Raw genomic sequence first — 21879 nt, 5'->3', positions numbered from 1 at the left:
CAGACACCTCCTAGGAGCGGCTACATAGCTCCACTCTGTGCCTTTACCTGCTTTCCTGCAGTCACAGCAGCAATGACCTGTCACAGCTAGATTAAGCAAATCCTCTTTAGTGTCCAGTACCCAGTTCAGGGCCTGACCCAGCTAATACCAGTTATTTACTGAGTCGGCTGACCACCTTTCAAATATGAAGAGAAATAAAGTCTTTGCAGACATAGAATCATAGAATCATACCCACTTAAACTTAGCAGAATGCCAGTGAAACCATGAGCTGGCACTTTATTTCCTCTCACTCACCTGAGGTAGGCAAAAAAAAAAAAAAAAAAAGCATCACTGTTCCTTCACCTTTTGCCTGCCTGGTCTATTTAAACTGCAAACTACTTGAGCAAGGAACTGTTCTTTACTGCAGTTTCCATAATATTCAGGTGCTTCTGAGACACAGCACAGGAAAGACCCTGGACATCCTGAACTGCAGAACAAAGACATCAAAGTGGCAATAACTGATCTACAATAAAAAAATGAAAGCTGATTTCTCTACCTGACCCTAAATGAACATGACGTATGCATGCTTTGAACTAGCTGTTCTCTTACTGAAACACATGGAAATAAGACTGTACAGTTATTAGCAGCCCAATTGCAGTCCATAGCTTTATGGCTGTTCCATTTGAGTGATGCTGTCAGAAATCTGGGTGGGCAATGGTAGCAGGGCATTTTCTGTACATTAGCTTCATTATGGACTGTCCTAGCACAAGTAACAGTAGGGCACGCTGCTGGCAACAGGCTGGAGAGGAACAGATCATACCACATGAATCCAAACTAGCAGCATGTGGGAGTGGGTGAGAGCTCTGGTGCTGAAGGAGCTCTTCCCCATGCACCAGCTATCTCATTCACATTTTATCTTTGGAAAGCCAAGTACATTTGCCTGTAGGCGGGGAGAGCAGTGGGCTTAGGGAATAAGTATTTGCACCATTTCCAAAAGCCTCATATGGGCCTGTGCTCACACACAGCCCTCAGGAGACAGAAAACAGCATCCCTGACGAGCAGCGTTCAGCCAGTAGAGGTCCGTGGAGCAGCCACAGCCTGAGATGGCAGCTCTGAGGTTTTGAAGGCTCAGGGTAGTTGTCAGACTATGTCTGTCATAAGAGGCACCTTAACTGAGTAGAGCTGTAGGGTCTCTTGTAACTGAAGACACAGCAGCGCTCTGTCCCTGCACACTCTGGTTGATGGGGCATAGAGTAGTGGAGCTATTAGAGAGTAAAATGCTCCGTACTCTATGGCCACAGGCCTGTACTGTTACTGTGAGCAAGTTTTGCGGCCACAGGGACAGCTTATTAATGTTAGGACTACAGGTACATCATTGCACAGTCACAGATTGAAGGTGTATGACCAAAGTGTTGCTTTAACAGAGTTAGAAGGTTTTACACCACTGTGGGCCTGCAGCAGCAAGGTCACAAGAGACCATGTAAATAAGAAGTCTCCATCACCATGGGAAGTGCACTGAGGCATTGAAAAATGCTGTCTGCAAGGACTGTTTCCAGGCTGGAGTTATGGGAAGAGGGTGCATGGCACTAAAACCCAAGCCACAGTGCAGGCTAGGTACAAGAACAGACCAAGGGAGGCAATTTAGGCATATTCAGTGAGATTGAAAACTAATGCCCTCTCCCAAATACGCAAGAGATGAAACAAACTCTACCCTTTGAGTAACACATAGGGACTGGGGAATTCATACCCTGGTCTTCGGTAACTTATTGCCATGTGGCACAGGATGCAGCACATCAGGTAGTGCACATTAATTCAGTTCCAGGGTCCAGGGCCAGGAAGGGCATCTCTCTGAGAGTCACTGCTTATGTTTCAGCTTCAGACTGCAGCTCCACACAAGGAACATTACCACAGAGCAGCAGGTGTAGGGAGAAAGCAAACAGCATAATTTCCCTTCAGTATCAGATTCTCTCTCCAGGACCTTCTTCCAGCGTGCCTCCCAGGCCACAAGCAGGATTCCTGGACTGCAGGCTCAGAAGCCTAACTCCCAAGGCAGATCAGAGGTGGGGGGGGAGAGCATTCTATGTGCTTCTCTAGGTTTGGTTAAAGACGTCAGCATGCCCCCTCAGGAACCAGCACAGTTAGTTAGTCAGTTCTGTAACATTGATGCTTTGGGGAATGGCTTGTTGACTTCTGATTTCTTTTTCTCAGGCTCACAAACATGCTGAAAATTATTCTAGCAAAGGAGCAGAGTAGTTTAAGGGGTGTCTGTAAGCCTACAGCAAATGGCATCAGCATGTCTTTGAAAAGGCTTGCTCACTGTTCACCTCGCCTTTTCTTTCACTCCAGCTTCTGTTTCATTTCTCCAGGCCTGTCATCCCCTTCCTGAAAATAACCTAACTGCAGCTCTCCAACCTTTCAAGTCATTTTCCAGAGAGGAAAAGGCTTTCAAGCCACCGCTACACAACCACGCAGGATACCACAGGAGAAGATCCCCATCCCAGACCTCCAGAGATCAGCCATTTCCCAGAAGAAGGGTGTATGCCCTCCTTTATATCTTTCTTACCTAACTGTTCACTTTCATAAACACTGCCTTCATTTTAATGCTGTTAGTCCAGTCATCCCATGGTGTCCTGTGGCAGTCAATGCCGTAGGGTTGCAGTTACCAAATGAAAGGGGATGCCTCTTAATGCAGGTATGTGGCTGCTTTGAGGGGGGTGAATAGTCCCAGCTGTAATTTTCTAAGGCTGGATGATTAGGTCCAAAATGCCTTTGCATTAACCTCTGCAAAATTGGATGCACACATCTTATGTTCTCCTCTTGTTCTTTCATTTTTCATACCTATAAAAAGCCTTGCTGAACAGTTGTGGCATGCACTTTCCTATAACCCGGATGGGGCGCATTCTGGAGTGTGAAGAAAGCTTGTACTAATAGTACAGAAGTGAAGAGACGTGGAGCTAATTTTTGATTTTTCAGCCAGCTTTCCTACTGGTGTAATTGCACTGAATCCAACAGAGTTACAATGGTGTAAATTAGGATCACAGGAATTCTGGGTGAGGCATTTTTTCTCTCTCCTCTCCCAGCTCCTACTGTTCAGGCTCTGCAGAATGCACCCTCAGTCTCTGTTTCTCTTGTTCTCCATCAGGTACGTTATCCACTGTAGGTTACGGCAGGTGTTTGTATAGTGTTTTGAGACCCTCTGTCAGTGGAGGCTGTGTTACCATTAAAGACAAAATACATCTCTTCAGCCTTGTCCTTCACTCGGCTGTCACTATCACCTTGCAGGATGTGTCCGAGTGAATGGCACAATTCCTATACCAACACAAGCTGAAAACAATAATGAAGAGCCTCCTTTTCACTGCAAAACCACATTGCCGGAGCCAATTGCTTGTCCATATAAAGGTGTTACCACACCATGGCGCTGTAGGTCCTACGGGCAGGTCCTGTGGGCACACCAGTTCCTCCACTCTGAGCTCAAAAATATTTATACTGAGAAGGTAGAAGAATTAAGATAAAATAAGAAGGGCTGCTCTTTACCTGGTGCTCCACTGGATTCAAAAGTTTTCATCATGGCTTCGTTTTTTTTCCCTTCCTCTCCCCATCACGACAAAAGGACTTGAGATCCTCACACAGATATCTTCACATGTAATGCAGCCACCTTCACTAAAAGAGAGACAGGAGCTGTGCCATGGAGGACATGTTTCAGTGCATAGCCATTTATGCATGCCTGGCAGGTGAGAGTCATGCACATTTCCCATTTACAACTATCTCCTTCAGGGAACGGTTAAGCTATGCTTTCACTGACATTTTCCTCTGGGAACATGGGGACTGCTCAGGGTACACCTGAGACATACACCTTAGTGCTGTTAAACAATCACGAGTCTTTTGAACAAGCCTACAAGGAATTCACCCTTCAGCTAATAATTAAGTGTATTATATCTTTATTACTGGTGTACCATGGGGTTTCCAATAGACCATTGCCACTGCTACAGCACTCATGCTCTCCAAATCATTACAAGTCAAGTGCCAGCGAGGGACAGCAAGGTCTTCTGCACAACTCCTAGTGGAATATTCCAAGCACAAGTCACTGCTCAGTTCATAATCAGCTCCCTTCTCCTAATGTTCATTTAAAAATTCATCTGTTGTAGAGGACATTTACAGAGTAAAGGGAGATACCATCTTTCTCAGCTCTGATTTACCATAGACACAGTGCAATAAATAGGTACTTGGTGTGCACTCCAAGGCTGCAGCAAGACAAGTGGATGAGATGTGCAGCAGAGGTGGTGTTTTTGTTTTCTTTTGAATGAATACCTCGTTAATTAAATGTTTCCTATTCATATTCCATGTCAGCAGCTGATGGTGAAGTTTGAGAACAACCACGAAGAGTGCACCTTTATGCCCCTTGGACCACAGAGGAGCTCACTTTTGATCTCTTTAAACCTACTCAGTCACACTTTCTTGCAGAGAAATTCCTACTAGCTCAGGATGACATTCCTGCCAGACTTTGAATGTCATCATATGGAGATCTGCTCCCACACAGAAGGGTGTAGAAAAGATTATGTGCTAATGAGCTACCTTCTTATCCCTGCTGTCAGTTCAGTGACTTTCCCTCCTCTTCCCTTCCCCTGAACTGCAAATGTAATTGCTTTCCAGCAGCACTGCTAAAAGCCCAGTCCATCTGCAACCCTGGAATCCCTCCAGAGGGCAAAGTCTTGGCTATGTGCTTCTAATTATCTTGTCTTTTCTCTAGAGAAGAAAGAAGGAAATACCAACCAGGGCACTGATGAAGCCAGACTTTGCAGTTGAAATGTGGCCAGCATCCCTTTTGCCATCAGTCTACCCAGGCTGTCCTCCTGCCAGTGCTCAGCAGGCCAGTGCAAGGCTGTTGCCACTATGTAACCAGTGCTGTTATTCTGCTTGGCAGTGCAACCTTGTGCCTCCAAGCCTGCTCCCTTCATGTCTTTCTCAATACATTATCTAGCACCCAGCAAACACAATATCTAAGACAGAATGGATAGCCCAATGCTTAACTTATTTCCTGTGTTCCACAAGGAACTTTACAGTTGCTGTATGTATAGGGCTCAGGCACAAGCAAACAGTCACAACACAACAACAACACAGTTGCCACCTAACCCTGGGAAAGCCACTTTCCCCTCCCACTCTTCCTAGGTGTAAAGTGGGACTAATACTTACTCATAAGCCTCTGAGAGGGATAGTTAGATTGAATTAGCCAGTGTAAGAAGAGTTTGTCGCATTACTGGAGGACACTGATGCAATGTCTGAGCCCACTCAGGCAAGAAGTATGCTCAGGATGGATGCAATTAAGACAGCAAGGCCAGTGCTATGGTTCCATGGTACATGTCTGTTGAAGGCATAAAATAATTTCAGGTGTCATGGTTATCATCATCTTTCTCTCACATCATCTCTCTGCATGCAGATTAGAGCTTGCTGAGAGGTAAATTATTCTGATCAGGACCTTTGGAAATTAAGGAGGAGAATAAGAGATCAGCAGATGAAAAAAACTGATAAGTGAGAACCCTGTATGGGAAGAGGAGCAATTTGCTTGCTCAGTGGTTTTGGAGCACCCATATGTACAACATTTGACAAAACACAGATCCAAGCAGTTGCTTCAATTTTTCTCATACAGAGGCAACATTCCAGGGAAAAGATTTGTAAATAAAAATGATGCTTTCAAACTGTGCTCTTCTCCAGCTTCCTTGTTTATGAAATCTATGCCAGCCTTTTTTAGCTCTTCTATTTTAAAGGGTCATATTGAGACCTCAACTTTGTTTGTTGCCCTGCCATTGTTTCTCGATTTCCCATTTATAGTGCTTTTTGACTAGCCTGGTAACTGAGTGTGAAATTATTTGTTTTCAAATCCAGTGCACTAGGTTCTCAGCTAACAGCACAGAAAAACTGTGAGATTCAACTTGTAACTATTTTGATCTGATGTCTTCTGGGAAAAGGCACACATATCCACCATCTGGCCTTACCACATGGATTTCTTCCACTTTAGGACTCTTCAGATGTTCTTTACTACTAATCCTCAGCCATCTGATGCAACCTTTGCTACATATATCACCAGTAATGTAACATGCTGCAATAACCCTTCCACACAGGTAGAGTCCTCTCGCCTCACAGTGCATTCCATAATGAGCAATATGGAAAACATGAAGCTATTGCACAATCATACTATGACACCTCTCTACCATTGTCTCCAGCACAGCATCTTGCAATTCCTCTTTAATTGCTCTCATAATCTTCCTCTACCACATATATATCTAAAGAACAGCCAAAAATAGCTCAAGGAAAATAGGCAAATTCTGTTACAGGGAAGTGGCTTGAAATTTGACAGAAGAACTACTTCTCAGGCTGAACATGTCACAAAGGATGCTATGGAGTCTAGGTTTGACTCTTCAGTGCAGAACTCATTATTGCAACAGAATTAGAAGACCTCACACCTGCCTAGATGCTTGAGAGAAGACACATGAAAGAACAACTATATTGTATGTCCAACATACACCAAATCACCCTGACTTCACCTCCCTCTTCCAAGGGAGGAAGAGAAGAGACTCAGTTCTTGGCTTAGAATTGCTGTCTTCTATTTGTGCTGCTTGACTGCAAGAAGTGGAGTACATAGGCTCTGCATCAGATGGACAGAGCCCTCTTCAGCTACATCCATCACTGCTTTGGGCCGCTCCACCACCTTGCAGCAAAATCTACGTCCTTGCTGCTTTTGCACTTAACCTGACTACCCATCCACAATTACTCATCCATAGGGATGTCCTTGACATGCAGCAGCTCTCTGCTTCCTTCCCTGCCACTCACTCATGGAAATCCAAGGGCTGAGAAATCCAAGGACTGAGAAATCCCGGGACTCTGCTGTGCTACTTTGCACTACATGGCAGAGCAAACTTGGAAAGCCAGTTTAATGAGGCAGCTAAAGGGAGAGGAATGCTTGGAGGTAGATGTGCACTCTAAACAGCTTTGCCATCAGATGTTAACTTAACGTGTTAAATAGCAGTTTTCTTGCCCTGCTTATTTAGGCTAAACGTATATACACAACCCTGCTGGCAGGTCTGGAGGGACAGTGAGAAAAAGCTAGGATAGACTAAGTGCCTCTTCCCATCCAGAAGAGAACAGTGATCCACAGCTTTTGTTTAAGGCATTTTCATGTTATAGGCTCCCATTTCATGACAGGAGGTAACAAAGCAGAGGATAGAAGAGGAATAGGTGGCCAATGATTCAACCAGAGATGCAGCACTAAATGGTCCCTGGACAACAGTTTGATCACCTCAGCCATCTCCAGGATTAGAGAGAAAAGGCAGATTCAGAGGGATTCTCATACCTCCGACTCTGAAGGCATAGACTCAGACTCAAATTAAAGGAATCACTGACTGCTTAATCTTAAGCATGTGATTAAGTTCAGCACCAAGTGATTTAAACACATTCTTAATAGTCTTCAGCCAGTAACCTCTGACAACTTTGACCAAGTCTTGCTTTGGTAAGACCTTTATATTCTTGTGTAAGCTTTAAAACATAACGGTTTGATCACAATATTATACATACAGACATTACATGAGTGGGCAGCACTGTGACTGCCCATTCCTGTTTGAAGCAGTGGAATGTGGAATAAAGCTAAAGATTTTGGCATTAGCTTGCAGCGACAGACCTTCGGAATTAACCTCCACCAACCATGACCTTAGAGAGTAGAATGCTACTTTCTTCTCACCCTGCATCCACCGCCACATTAAGCCTCTCCCTCCCAGACAGCGACCAGGCGCTCCAGCTGACGTTGCAAGATTCTTGCTGCTAGAAGCTAGGGTCTTGGCAGGTTGTAGCCAAACACTACAGGATTCGAGGCTGTGAGATTAGAAGGTGATTTAGAAAAGAGAAAATGATTATCCTAAAGAACCATTAGCCTCTTAAAGGGCTATAAGGCAACAGCCTTCCTATCTTAGCAGGCATGTATTTCCTAAAATGGATCTTCTACTAGAGAAAAATAAACCATACTGGAAAAGACCCCCGTGTGACACCACAAAATTAACAATGGACAGTGTAAGTGCCGGCACCCCTGAGAGCAATTTCACATTCATCAGAAAATGAAATACAAGCAGCTATACAACCACATTGTTAGAACTGTCCGGGGGCTCTGAGGTAAAAGTTTATTTATTTTCTTACAGGAAAAATGGACCCAAGGAACTGGTTTCTATCCAATATACACAGGTAAGAGGACAGGGAGTTTTTCCTTAACAGTGTAATCTGTACTGAGGTGATACATGTGTTAGCTGAGAGCTATGAAATTTCATAACAAGGATACCATCAAGGGAACATTTTAAATCTTTTCTTCGAAATGAGAGGAAGAAAATACCTATCAAAAAAAGCTGACGTTGGCAAACCTGCTGTCCTCTCACCAGTCTAGTGTTACCACTGCACAAAAATTTGGCTGTGTTCTCCCTTATCCTGATGTAACCTCAGGCTATGTGGAACAGCAGAGTGAGCAAACAGGCGGTGACGAAGCCTCTGCTTGTGTACAGCATTCCAGTCCAATCGTTACATCAGGTACCAATCACTTATGCTATGACTTTGATATTCCACTGGCACGCCAATCACCAGCGTCCATGCGACCAGAGTGCCCACAGCTTTAATATGCCTCAGGAGAAGAATCCCCATAGTCGGTACTGTACAGCTCACTGCCAGATCTCACACTTGCCATTAAACAGAGAGGGAGCCCCAGTAAAATCTGGATCCAGATTCATCCAAATTACATAGCACTTCACCCTGTGTTGTTACAACTGGCTGGATGGCTCTGGGGCATGAGTGCTACAGATGAGGTACAGGGATGCAGGTGGAATTCAAATTGGATTAATTTAAGTAGATTACTTGTAAAAAGCACATAAGCCATATCAACCTCACTTCTCCCTCTGGTCCACCTTCCCTCAAAAAAGTCCCATGTTTTTTCAAAAGCCCAATAGGCCCAGATATCTCTGTCCCTGCACCCACATTACCCTCTACTGCAGCCAAGGCAGATAAGCAGCACTTACATTCTGATCTGGTGACATTGTCACTGCCACCATGCACACATATACGTAACTAGGCAGAGTACTTGGCACTGGGAAGATACCACAGCACCTCAAAATACCAAAGTGCTCCTGAGAGCTGACATTAGAGGAGAAAGAGTGAGGAGGAAAACTCTGACCATGGTATAAACTCTGGCCACAGATGAAGCTAATGAATTCAGCATGGCTAAGTTCAGCTCTTGCTCTTAGTCAGTTCTGAAAATCTCAGCATGTAGCAGGGTTTGAAACGAGACAAGGTTAGGAACATGAGAAGAATTAAAATCTGCAATGGAGAGGTGTCATGGCAGAGCAGAAAAAAGGCTAGTGCCAGGTCAGGATCAATAGCAGCACCAGGGCAGATGGAGGAAAAACAATCTCATAGGGAATTATTGATAAGTCAGTGTCAGCTAAAAGAGTAGCAAGATCAGAACATGGTCAGTGAGTGCAGGAAAAGGTTCAGACTATGTCGGTGCAGCTACACACACAGAGGAGTTATCCAAACAGACGTGAACAGGCTAAGAGTAAATACCTTGTTCTGTCAAACTGTGTGGTTGTTTCGGCCATAGAAATTAAAACACTGGCAAAATATGACAGGTCTTGATGGAGCAGAACATTGATATTTCTCAGTGATAGCAGAGAAACTCCTAAATGGAGCTCAAATGCCTTCCTTAGGGATCTTAACTAGCCAAGAGCTCAGTCACTGCCAGTTTATACCATTTTGCTGTCAATCTGACAGCTACTGTGTGGCCCAGCACCTGTCCCTCGAGTCACCAAGCTCCCTGCGCAGAAGGGGATGCAATCTCACATGAGTCACTTTCCTGTTGCCTCCCAATTAGTGGGATCGACCACAGAACTGCACTGTCAACACTTCCCACACACGGCTTACATGGTGAGGAAGTTCAGTGGGAACATCTTCCCTGCATCTAGAAAAGCTGTTGAGCTACTTTTCCTTACTGAGGATTTGACTAAAAGGCTAGCAGTAGCATCCTCACATTTGCATTTGCAGCAGGGAATCTATAACTGGTTAATAAACTGGCTGCTCAGGGCTGCAGGATCCCTGCTTGCTTAGGCATCCAGTCACAGCATGGCAACATGGCTACCATTACATGCAAAATGCATCCATACCTTTTTCATGCCCAGAGAACAAAAGCAAAGGACACCACCGCTGGCTGGGCAGCAAATCCTTGTGTCTGCCTGGAGAAAGAAGAAGCTGGTGCCTCCAGGTACAGGCATGTCTAGATGACACAAAATTAAGGCAGAAAGGCCAGCAATCACAGTAAGCTCAGCTGGTACAGCACCACGGTCCCAAGGCTCTTCGCCCTGACAGTGTCATGAGTCATGAGCATGACTGGAGATGGAGCAGCCCATCGGCTCCCAGTCTTTGTACGTGCCTGAAGTCAGCTTCCCTGAAACACACCCCCTTGCTCGGTGCCACCATAGAGAATTCACACCAATTTATGCTAATGCTCTGACTCACTCTGTTGATCAGCCTCTCCCCTTGCAGCCACTACAACAGCAGTCTTGGCCAGGCAGTCAAGTGCCTGAAGCCTGGCCACTGGCGCTCCTCCCACTTGCTACCACCACAGCCTGGGACTTGATGCAATATGCTGTCATAAGCCTTCTGTTTCCACCTTAGTACAACACAGCAAAACCATTCTGCCATGTGGCCCGGTTTTTTCATATGGGTCAGAAAGGAAACTTTCCCTCCCCCAAAAGAATACAGAAAGACACATGTACGGTTGCTTTTCTTTTTAAAGCCAAACCCAGGCTTCAAAAAGGCTGCAATCAGAGCGATTGCCAGTCTGGTAACACACCACAAAAATTAGTCTTCTCTTAAGAAGAGAAGCCATTTTATTTCACTAGAAAATTTCTGTTCCCATGCGGGCTACAGCTGCACTTTCTGACCTCTAATTCCAGAGGGTTTAGAAGCATCGTGTCTCCTAAACTAAACTGAAAGATGTTTAATGTTGAAATAATTTTATCTTCATAATCCTTAAAAGTTCTTAAGTATTTGAGAGTCATGATACCCCCCTGATGGAACTGATAATCACTGAGCTATCAAATGCTGCTACAGTGAATTGCCACAAAGGTTATGAAGTGTGAAATGCACCTGGACCACCCAGGATGGGTCACAGCCAACACAACCAAGCACTTCGTCCAGGCAGATGCTTTTCCTGTTTTGATCTGGCGTGTGAGCATAGGAGGACAATGCCCACTACTGCCAATATAGAAAGTCCAACAGTTACTGATTACTTTTGAGTACTCTTGGTGGTCGAGCCATGCAAGTTCTTGCTGCCCCTACATGCAAGAAGGTGGCAGGCACTTGATTCCAGGGAGCAGCATGACTGACACCCAGGTTACAGGCAGGAGCATATGAGAATTTCGAAAAATGCTTCGGAACTGACCACTGGCCCACAGCATGAAAAGATAGGCTGGACAGACTGCTGGGCAACACGTTACTTGTATATATTTGTGCTCCAGACCATGTGAGAGTGTTTCTAAGGAACCTGTGCAAATTTACACAAGTCCTCTGTGCCTGTTATCCTGGCACTCAGCTTTATCTTCTAGGGCAGACAGACAGCCTGATCTGACACACACATGCTCTCTCTGAATTAAAGAGCTGGCAGAAGTCACTTATCATATTTGCCAGGGCACCACAAGGAAGACAGACAACACTTAGCAGGTGTGTGAGTCATTTCTTGGCTTATTCTGTGTTTTTTTTTCCATAACATTTTGTTCTAAATATATATAAATAGCATTGTGCTTTAAGGAAGGTGGTGATCATTGGTGCATTCTGCTCCTTGTCTTTGAGAAGAGCACCTGTAATTGATAAGGACAGATCTTCAGATCTTCTGGGCTAATCACAAAAAGATTCAGCAATGGAAACTGCAGACATAGGTTATCAAAGTAAAGGGAGAGGAAAGCAAGGTTTTATTTTGAAACAGTTGAGAATCAAGGACCCCAAAACCTAAGTGGACATGATTTAGGAAATCACAAAATGAGTGGAGTTACTGTTGAGCCAGAATCTGTCCTATTAGTACCACAAATCCAAGCACATTAGCTCATATGCAACACATCTACAGCTATTTTTCAAGCCTCAAAACATTTCTATGTATATAGGTGCCAGAGGTACTAAAATTTTAAAGATTTTTCAGCTGCGTATTATAGGAAGTCTGTAGAATTCTGGAATTCCTTCAAACAGAGACACAGTCTTAACAGCAGAACACAAAATTCTGCCCAGCATGGCTACGTTTAAAGTCCTTCAGTATTCACCACTAGCAAAAATTTGCTTGATATGAGCCACAGATGCAGGATCATTTAGAATTTTTTGTTACAACAACCAGACTTTTAGTAATTCTAGAAAATAAGCAAATCCCATTTGCTGACACAACAGCATGGAACATTTTGCCTTCCTCTGCATTAAACACCACATTAGCTAGTTCAGCTGCTTGCAGTAATGCTAAAATGTTCAAAAAAGTGAAAAGCAATACAGGTGAGGCATACTTAGGTACCAAAAAAAATGTCAAGGAAGAACACACTGAAGGAATAGCTTCCTATCAAGACAGCTACTTATCTCTTTTTCTCCATGCTGATCCGTAAGTCCCCCATGGTAGGTGGGTTTTTTATTGCTTTGATTGGATGCCCTGGAGAAAACAAGACTCTAAACATTCTGCTACCATCTCATTTTTGCCTTGATGAGGATTAGAATGAGTGGGTAGCAGGTGAGTTTCCTTTCCTCCTTTCCTCCTTCCTCCCTCCCTCCCTCCCTTCCTTCCTTCCTTCCTTCCTTCCTTCCTTCCTTCCTTCCTTCCTTCCTTCCTTCCTTCCTTCCTTCCTCCCTCCCTCCCTCCCTCCCTTCCTCCCTCCCTTCCTCCCTCCCTCCCTCCCTTCCTCCCTCCCTTCCCTCTCTGCCTTCCCTCCCTCTCTCCTTAGATAAAGACTATTGGTGACTGCAGGTCCAAATCCTTCCCTCTGCCTACAGCAAGGAAGTCTGCTGAGAAGCTGTCCGCTCTCCTTTTGTGCTGGGCTCTACCCACTGACTGGTAGAGGGAGGATTTGGTTCTTTTGTGTGTTGCTTAGTCTCATTCCATCAATAACCCTTTCTCTCTTTCTATAGGCCTTTCTTACATCTCTTTCGCTGTGTGGTTGTATTCCCAAGGAGAAGCCTCTGTTATTTGGGAACTTACTTCCTGTCTCCAGAAAGCACGTCAGCTAGTTCTGCTCCTTTCTTAAAGCTTGGTGACAGACCTTATTGTTGCTTACTTCTCTGCTGGCAAGTAGAACATGAATTTCAGCCTTTCTCCACCCTTCAAAAATCCAGATGATGCTATAATATCACCTTGTTTGGGATTTCTCAGTAGTCAGGTGATGAGACGGTGCTTCAAGGTTTGCATTTGTTCTACAGCTCTTGCTTTGCCATTAGTACATCAGTCAGATATTTCAGGACTCTCATCTTATGCTTTGTTTAGGGCTTTGTGGTCATCTTCTAGCTAGCTGTGTCTTAGTTTTAGCAGAAAATGAATAACATCCAGGCCACAGAGAAGCAATGCCTGTTATAATGATACCGTGACAGTATGGGCAAGAACAACTACAAGCAAGTCAGGACAAAACTTTAGCATTGCAAATGGACAAAGCCTTTCCAACACCACAAATCTGTGAAAATTCTGGAGTTTGGCTACAGCTGACTGAGGCTACACTCTGGCTACGATGCTATTGAATTTGAAACTTTCTGCACTCCAAACAGGAGTACTGGATGAAAAGGCACTGTAAGTAATAGATATTAATAGATGACATCACATAAACCCTGTTGCAGTTAAATCTACATAAAGGAGTTCTTTTTCTGTTATTGTTTCTTCGTCAGGAGGAGCAGAGAGTGCAATTTTAAAAACCTGCAGCTCTGCAGGTTAGGATATTCTTTTCAATCTCCAGGCTACTCATATCCAGTTAATGCTCATGTGCTTTTGTGCCAATTCAGTTTGAATAACAGCTCCCTTCTCCTCCTCTTTCCACCAGTCACCAGGATAAACCTCATGATGTAAACCAGTCCTATCTCGCTGTTTACGTATGTCCAGAGTAGGCAAGTCCAGCATCCTCTGGAAGGGAGGGCTCTTCATCCCCTCAATCAGCCTAATAGCTCTTCCCTGTTCTGTCCGTGCTTTCATCTTTCTTTTGAACTGTAAACAGTCTTTCAGATGCAGCTTCAGCAGGGTATTGTGCAACAGCCTTAAGTCCCATTGATCTGGCAGATGTCCCCCTCATACAGCCCAGAACCACACTGGTATATCTCAAAATACACCATTAATGCCCCCCCAGTTTTCCATCTCTTATCCAGTGCAATCACTTCCCCTTCACACTTCTGCCTGCATCTCACCTAACAACTTGACATGCATTACTCTATCAAATACTTTACAGAAGCTCAGACACCCTACATCTATGGCACATTCTCTTCCCTGAAAAAGTCAATTATCAGAGAGCTGCAAGTCAGTCTCCAGTGAAGCAGTTTGTTAAACTCACATGTATTTTGAATACTTTTGCATCTAGAGTTATTCTTTCTACCAAAGCACATAGTAGAAAGACCTGTGTGTTACTGAGGTAAGGCTAATACATCTTCTGTTTGCTACGTTGCATTTTACTTTTCATGTCTCAAATACAGGCACTGCTTGCTATTTTACAGTCATATGGCACCTGCCCCACTTAGATACATTTACATTCCTTGCTAATAAACCCTTGGTTTGTGTCTGTTCCTTCATCTCCCTCGACACAAGCACCAGGAGTTTTTAGAGCTTTTGCTTATTTTTTTTTTTTTTTGGTGCTTTTGCTTCAGACGTGGTATTTTTTTTTAAAGCCTCATAGCAATCACCATCCTATCATTTATTGATTTGTGTCTAAGCTATCTTTAGCCTTGACAGTCGTATCACTGCCTGTTATCTCACTTCTTGGTCATCTTTTATTTGACTAGAAAGCTTCTCACTGAGTTTTAAGGTCTTTGCATTTCTTGCTTCATTCTATAGCAAAGTGCCAAAACAAAGGTTCCACTGGTGCATTATACCTTTTCCATTCTGTATAAGCTCCTTATTACTTCTTAAACCCATTTCAAAATCAACTGCTTACTTCCCTAAACACTTTTTCTTCCCTGCCTGGCATGCAAATCATAGATTGCTATCTAGCTTTGACTTTAAATTCTGAGGGTCTTCCACATCACCGTCTTTGGACTCCAGCCTACCTCCTTGTGTCAGTCAGTTCCTTCAGGTTTTTCTTGGATCTGCTTTGTCAAAATTTTAGCTATAGACTCAATTTTCTCCTCCATATACTGGAAGTGAAACTAAATCACTTCCTAAAATGAAGCTAAATGACAACACTAAGTCAGCCCAGATAATATGCTGACATTTACAGTCAGGGCTGAGATTCACAGCCCAAGCCATGTGGGCCATGCCGCCTGTATCTGTGTCTCACCTTAAAGCTGCCAACATGGACACTCACATGACTCCTCAAAATGCCCTTCTAGGTGACAGCATAGTGTCTGGGTGGCAGAGTAAGACAATGACAAGCAGGGAGTTAAACTGCACCGAAGGATGAGCCAATCTAGTTCACAGCTCACAGCCTGACACTCAGATGGGCTCCTAGGCTTGAGATGCTATGGGCTCAAGCAAAAGGGCCTTCCAGTAAGTCTATACGCAGCTTTTGTGTTCAGTAACCAACTTGATCATCCTTCAAGCTGTGCTAGTAGGAAGTTCTTGAGTTTCTTTCCTGCCCTAAAGGAAGAAAGCACAAAATTCCCTAAGCTCTTCCTATAACCCTGCACACTGTCTTCTCAGTCTCTGATCACTATGTCTGCCTTTAAGCAAGATGAAATCCAGTCTGAAATTTGAGTTCTGGTACTTTATGGAGAACTTCTTTTATAGACCAGTGCTGTGGGGACCTCAGTGTCAGTCAGCAATAGGGAATGTGACAAAGAGGTAGGGGGACCAGAGGAACCAAGGCCAGCCCCTGCCAGCAGGTTTGAAACTGCCCACCAGCCTGAAGTGAGAACAGGAGGGAAAATAGGCAAAAAGCATAGCACAGCAGATCACCTTGATGTACAAGACTCGACAGCCAAACAGATAATGCTGAGTTTTCTTCAGTGAACTTCTCAGTCAGCTACCAGGTCACTGGGAATTGATGGTCTTTGGATCTATGATTCTTCTTTTTTTCACCTCATGTAACTAGTTCAAATACAAATCAAGTTTGTCATGGCTTGAACGAGGCTTGTCATTCCCATCTGTGGGCATTCAGTAGTCTTTGGGATATGAATTCGGTTCACTGCAAAAACTATCAACACAACTGACAACATCCAAAGCTGTGGCAGCCACAGGAGTGAACAGACCGAACACGGGTGGGTCCACAGCAGCAAAATTCTGTCCTGCATAGGAATCCTCTAAACTATTAATCCTGTTATTAGTGTTGACACATGGGCCACTTAAATGTGGAGACTGGTTTCACTGCCTTGTTTGATTTCTGACTGAATAGTGCTTTGTATGCACAGTTTTTGTGTTGTCTTAGATAGACAGACTTTTGGTTTTGAGTCCTTACAGTACTGTATCTGTTAGAGTTTAGGGTTGTTCTCATTAAAGTACCAGAATGTCCTTTGCCATTTCTGTTTGCTGGGGACCGCATCTAACCCCATGAGTTAAAACATTTGACAACAAAAATGCATCCCCTTGGATGCAGCAAAAAAATCCATCATTCCTGATCCTCAAGCTTTGACAATGCTAGTTCTGTATTTCCATGTTTGAAATAAGGATGATCGTGTATTTGTATGGTAAGTGTTCACACCTGGAGGAGATTTATAAACGCCATAAGAACTGCATTCAACAAACAGAAGTGAGTAAGACTCTTGGTGATGCAAATGGATATGGCATTGTGAATATCAGGGGAATAATACTGATCTACATTGCTTTAAAATATCTGTGGCATTGTTTGAACCCCACCTCCAATTGCAGTAGCTGTGATCTTTACTGAAGCCTTAAGGAAAGGGGGCAAATTTATTTTTCAGATTCTCCTGCCTGCTCACCATGTAGAGAAAAAAGCAGTGTCAAGCTGGTGGAGGAAGATGTGGTGGTACCTGGAAATGAACTGGCAGTAGTTCTGCCTCCAGTCAATATTTTCTGAATAGAACAACTTTTGGTAAAACCCAATGTGTAGCCTTAGCTACTGAAGCAAATAAGAGCCTGAAACACAAGATGAAACTAATGACAGTTTCAATCCACTGCTACGTGTCATGCCAGCCCTATTGTTGGTTCCTCTGGCTCCAGCATGATTCACCACTATCCTGAAAAACAGGCAGCTCTGGCAATGAGTTAGTCACCTGGCACTAAGATGGGAGCACTCACTCTAGAGAAGCAGAGCATACACCGCTGAAGAGAAACTAGCTCATCCTTTTCCAGAACCCAGAAAAATAGTTTCAAGTTGTAACAAGTAAAGCTACAATTGTCTTTTTCTCCTTCCTAAAGGATTCCAGGCCAAAATAAAAGTTCTCACTGCTATTAAGCATTTTTTATCATAATTATCAGAGTATGACCATTATCTTCCATTCCCTGTCCCCTTAGCCAGCTTTAAACTGTTGAAGTCCTGTGTTTTTCCCAATCTCCTTTTGTTGTGTTCTTGAATCTATATCAACTGTTCCTTAACAGTTAACTCCACTGCAGCTCTACATCCTGCCTCACGCCTATTTGAAGACTGTGGTTTAGTTTGGCAGACTGATACTCTTGCCTTATGAACACAAGCTTCAGCAACATTAACAGATGCTAAATCCTACCCTTAGTATCCATCTGCTTTACTTGTATAGCTGCATCTGTACCATCTGCAAGACACCACTTCTGCTCAGCCCTTCACCCCTGGTTATCCTCATGCCCTTTGGTTTATTTAACCAAAGTATAATGAAGGTACAGTCAGTAACAAGAAATGTATTAATGAAAGCTTGAAACAACAATAAAATAATCTTAACCTCTTGCTGTATACGTCACACCTTCAATAACAGCCTTCCCCCAGGCCATGCTCCTAATGATGGAGCAATATCCCAATGTCTTTACGTGAGAAAATCAGGACCTGACTTCAAAAGGAGATTCTAACCTCATACCTAACCAATCTGGGTGTAACAGCACTGAAGGGACCACCGACTTGTAGCATTTAACTGGTGCTGGATCTGAAGCTGGTCCCCTAAGGCTTTTCTTTTAGGCACTGGCGCTCCATTGCAAACCCAGCCTAGCTATGTAGCAGAGTCCTTTGGCAAGGTAAGACACACAACTGAGATAGCTCTGCAACGGAAAGGAGCGATTTTTTTTTCCCCTGTCAGCAATATTGCACTCACTTCCCAGTTGCATATTCTTTATTTCTTTATCCAGTTTTCCTTAGCTTGTACTAGCAGATAAGATACTTAGTGCTTCATTTGTGAGACACACATAATCCAGTGCATTTCTCAGATGGATAAAATTCACATCCTGGGGAAAGCTGAAGAAAGAGGCAAGGGTTTTTTTTTTTACTGGTATCACTAAGACCAGAACCTAGCAAAAGATTCTTCAGCTTATCTTTTAGACACTGATTTGTCTGTCACCATTTCTGTCTTTGTTTGATAAGGATGATACGGCTATAGTTGAACGTTTTAATGCTTTTGTTAAGTACATATTGGAGGGTTGCTCAAATTTCCTCGATTTTAGCAGGAAAAAAACTAAACAACTAAATACAAATATTAAACGCTTGTTGCAATAGGACACAGAGGACTGGTTTAATTCCCAGATTAAACTAGCTTAATTTGATTGAAACGCCACATTACTTTAGCACTGACAAACCGCACGGATAAGGCAGGAATCTGGTATCTTAGGAGCCAGGATCCATAAGACAGAAAAGTTAAGATTTCTTGTTTTGCCAAGCAGATACAGACAGCTGCTAAGAACACTTCCTAGAGTATTTTCTTGCCTGTGACTAAGACCTCCAAGTACAGCAGCTGTATAAATAGCATGGATTCACATTCTGTCTGAGGAAAGGGACTGGTGGGGAAGGAGTAAGAGCCTGCAAGCCTGTAACAGCATAGGTGTGTGGTGTGAAGGGCTAGAAGGATGCAGAACTGACCCCATACTTTTGAGCCTGAGTAAGATGGAGATAGCGACTGTGAAAAGCACAAGTGGAGAGGAAAATTAAAGAGCTTTGGGCTCTGCTAAGGCTGACCTTCTGAAGGGTCATCCAAGGTGACAAGTCAGAGTCAGTCCTGCAGGGTAGGTGAGAAGGACATGCTGTGGAAGGCACAGCATGACAGGACAGATGTGACAGCCTTGCAGGCTGTTGATGTCCCTCATAGTGAGTATGCCAAGGTACAGGGAGCACTCACTGCAGACTGTGTGTGCTGTAGCTGCAATGCTTTGTTAAGTGGAATGGAAAGGTGGGTGCTGGTTGGATGGGACCCAACAGGAAACTAAAGAAAGGGCTGTAAATAGACTGTCTGCAGTGATTAGATGCAGAGGGCAAGAACAATAATGAGAAACATTTCCATAAAAATCTCTCACTGGTTTTGCTTTTTATTCCTCCCCCTGCCCCTCACTCCTGCTACCAAATGAAAAACCTTGTAATTTGAGCCCACCTCTAGCTGGGCTCTTCAGCTGAACCTGCCTAAAGCTGATTTACAGCTGGTTCTCCACCTTGCACAAAAAGAGCTCTTGGACTCATCTTCATAGTAACTGTCAAGCATTAGACAAGCCTACACTCCAGCCTGGGCATAGTGTAAGGGAAGGTGCACCCAAGTGGCCAGATTCAGCACCACTTTCTTGCATTTGTGTGGACTTTACTGGCCTGTTTGACCTGTTACATGACTTATGCTTCAGCCCTGCTGACGTCTGGAGCTGTCGCTTCACCAAGTTTAACATTAACCACTTGGTTTTCTGAGCCAGCAGCTCAGGCTCTGGGACAAAGCCAAACCTGGGAGCAAGTGCAGGGCAGGCTTCCAAGGAGGGCTCAACAGCTTGTTCTGGTACAGTTCGGCACAGCACACTCTGCTCCACCTGCCCCAGGGTCAGATAGCAAGTGCCCCACCGGGATCAGCAGGCGAGAATCCCACCATCTGCCACCCCCATGGGCGCCTTGCACAGGACAGGGTTGATTCAAGAAGTAATTATTATTACAAAAAGTGGAATATCTTTGATTTAAGCTGAAGTAGAGTTAAGTTTCATCTAAGTAATTGCATTTTTTTTTTCAAAGTTACTGCCCCTCTGACAGTGTGTTTTCTTTCAGACAGTCTTTTTCCAGACACTGTTCAGTCTTTGAAAACCATAGAATATTTTGGGTAGGAAGGGACCTTAAAGATCAACCAGCTCCAATCCCCTTGTGATGGACAGGGACACCTCCTGCAAGATCAGGCTACTCAAGGCCCCATCCCACCTGGCCTTGAACACCTCTGGGGATGGGGCATCCACAACTTCCCTGAGCAACCTCTTCCAGTGCTTCACTGCTCTGTGAAGAATTGTGAAGAATTTCTTCCTAATGTCTAATCTATATTTCCCTACATCCTATCACTACATGCCTTTGTAAAAAGTCCCCCCCCAGCTTTCCTGAAGCCCCTTCAGGTACTGGAAGGTTGCTATAAGATCTCCTTGGAGCCTTCTCTTCTCCAGGCTGAACAACCCCAACTCTCTCAGCCTGTCCTCATACGGGAGGTGCTTCAGCCCTCTGATCATTCTTGTAGCCCTCCTCTGGACCAGCTCCACTGATTCCAACAGCTCCATTTCCTTCTTACGTTAAGGATTCCAGAACTGGACACAATACTCTGCATGAGGTCTCACAAGAGAGGGGCAGAATCCCCTCCCTCAACCTGCTGGCCATGGTTCTTTTGATACAGCCCCGGATACGGTTGGCCTCCTGGGCTGTGAGCACACATCGCCAGCTCATGTCGAGCTTCCCATCCACCAGTGCCCTGAAGTCCTTTTCCACAGGGTTGCTCTCAATCACATCAAGATGAGTACATCTCGTGTGCAGCATGGTCTGTGCTGAACATAGAATCATAGAATCATAGAATCATAGAATCATAGAATCATAGAATAGTTTGGGTTGGAAGGGATGTTAAAGCCCATCCAGTTCCAACCCCCCTGCTAATAGGCAGGGACACCTCCCACTAGCTCAGGCTGCCCAAGGCCCCATCCAACCTGGCCTTGAACACCTCCAGGGATGGGGCAGCCACAACTTCCCTGGGCAACCTGTGCCAGTGTCTCACCACTCTCATCGTGAAGAAATTCCTCCTAACGTCTAGCCTAAATCTGCACCTCTCCAGTTCATACCCATTGCTCCCAGTCCTATCGCTACAAGTCCTATCGCTATTTGAGGAATAGATACAAGATACACGTAGTTTACCTGAGCACTGCCAGAACTGAAGGTGTCTCTTCTTCTGGAATCCCCTCTATTTGGAGGCTTTCTCTACCTCAAATGCAAGGTCAGGCAAAGCTGGACCCAGGCTCTAATTAGAAAGAGTTTTGAGCGTGGTGAAGTTCATAATGACATTAAAATCAGAATTTGGACAGTAACGGAATACGAATAAGATTTGCGGCAAAGTTCATACAGGTGCATCTGAGTGGGAAATGCATGGTGCCAGCAGAGGATGGCTGGATGGCTGCCCAGGCCAGACCGAGGCACCTCGGAAGGACAAAGAGTTCCACTTCCCCCCCCCCCCCCCCGTTTCGGTGCCGTCTCGCCCGCTGACGCAACCCTCACCCCGCTTTGCTTCTCCCTGGCCCGCGCGAAACCCCCCCCCGCGCTTGCATCACCCGCGGAAGGGAGGGGGGAGGGGGCGGGGCGGCCCCTTTAAATAGGCGCGCGGCGGCGCGTGCCG

General features: G+C 44.5%; 1 long non-coding RNA gene across 1 annotated transcript; it reads right to left on the bottom strand.

Annotated features, from left to right (window-relative positions):
• Positions 1 to 3524: 3524 nt before the first annotated feature.
• On the bottom strand, positions 3525 to 21626 carry LOC128852258 (uncharacterized). Its single transcript, XR_008449988.1, has 3 exons — positions 21405 to 21626; positions 5170 to 5338; positions 3525 to 3639 (listed from the first exon to the last, which is right to left on the bottom strand). It is a non-coding gene; the product is annotated as an uncharacterized LOC128852258 (long non-coding RNA).
• Positions 21627 to 21879: the final 253 nt, after the last annotated feature.

This window comes from Cuculus canorus, chromosome 5 (assembly GCF_017976375.1).
Source record: "Cuculus canorus isolate bCucCan1 chromosome 5, bCucCan1.pri, whole genome shotgun sequence".
Taxonomy (NCBI): domain Eukaryota; kingdom Metazoa; phylum Chordata; class Aves; order Cuculiformes; family Cuculidae; genus Cuculus; species Cuculus canorus.
This window is presented reverse-complemented; position numbering and strand designations above follow the sequence as displayed.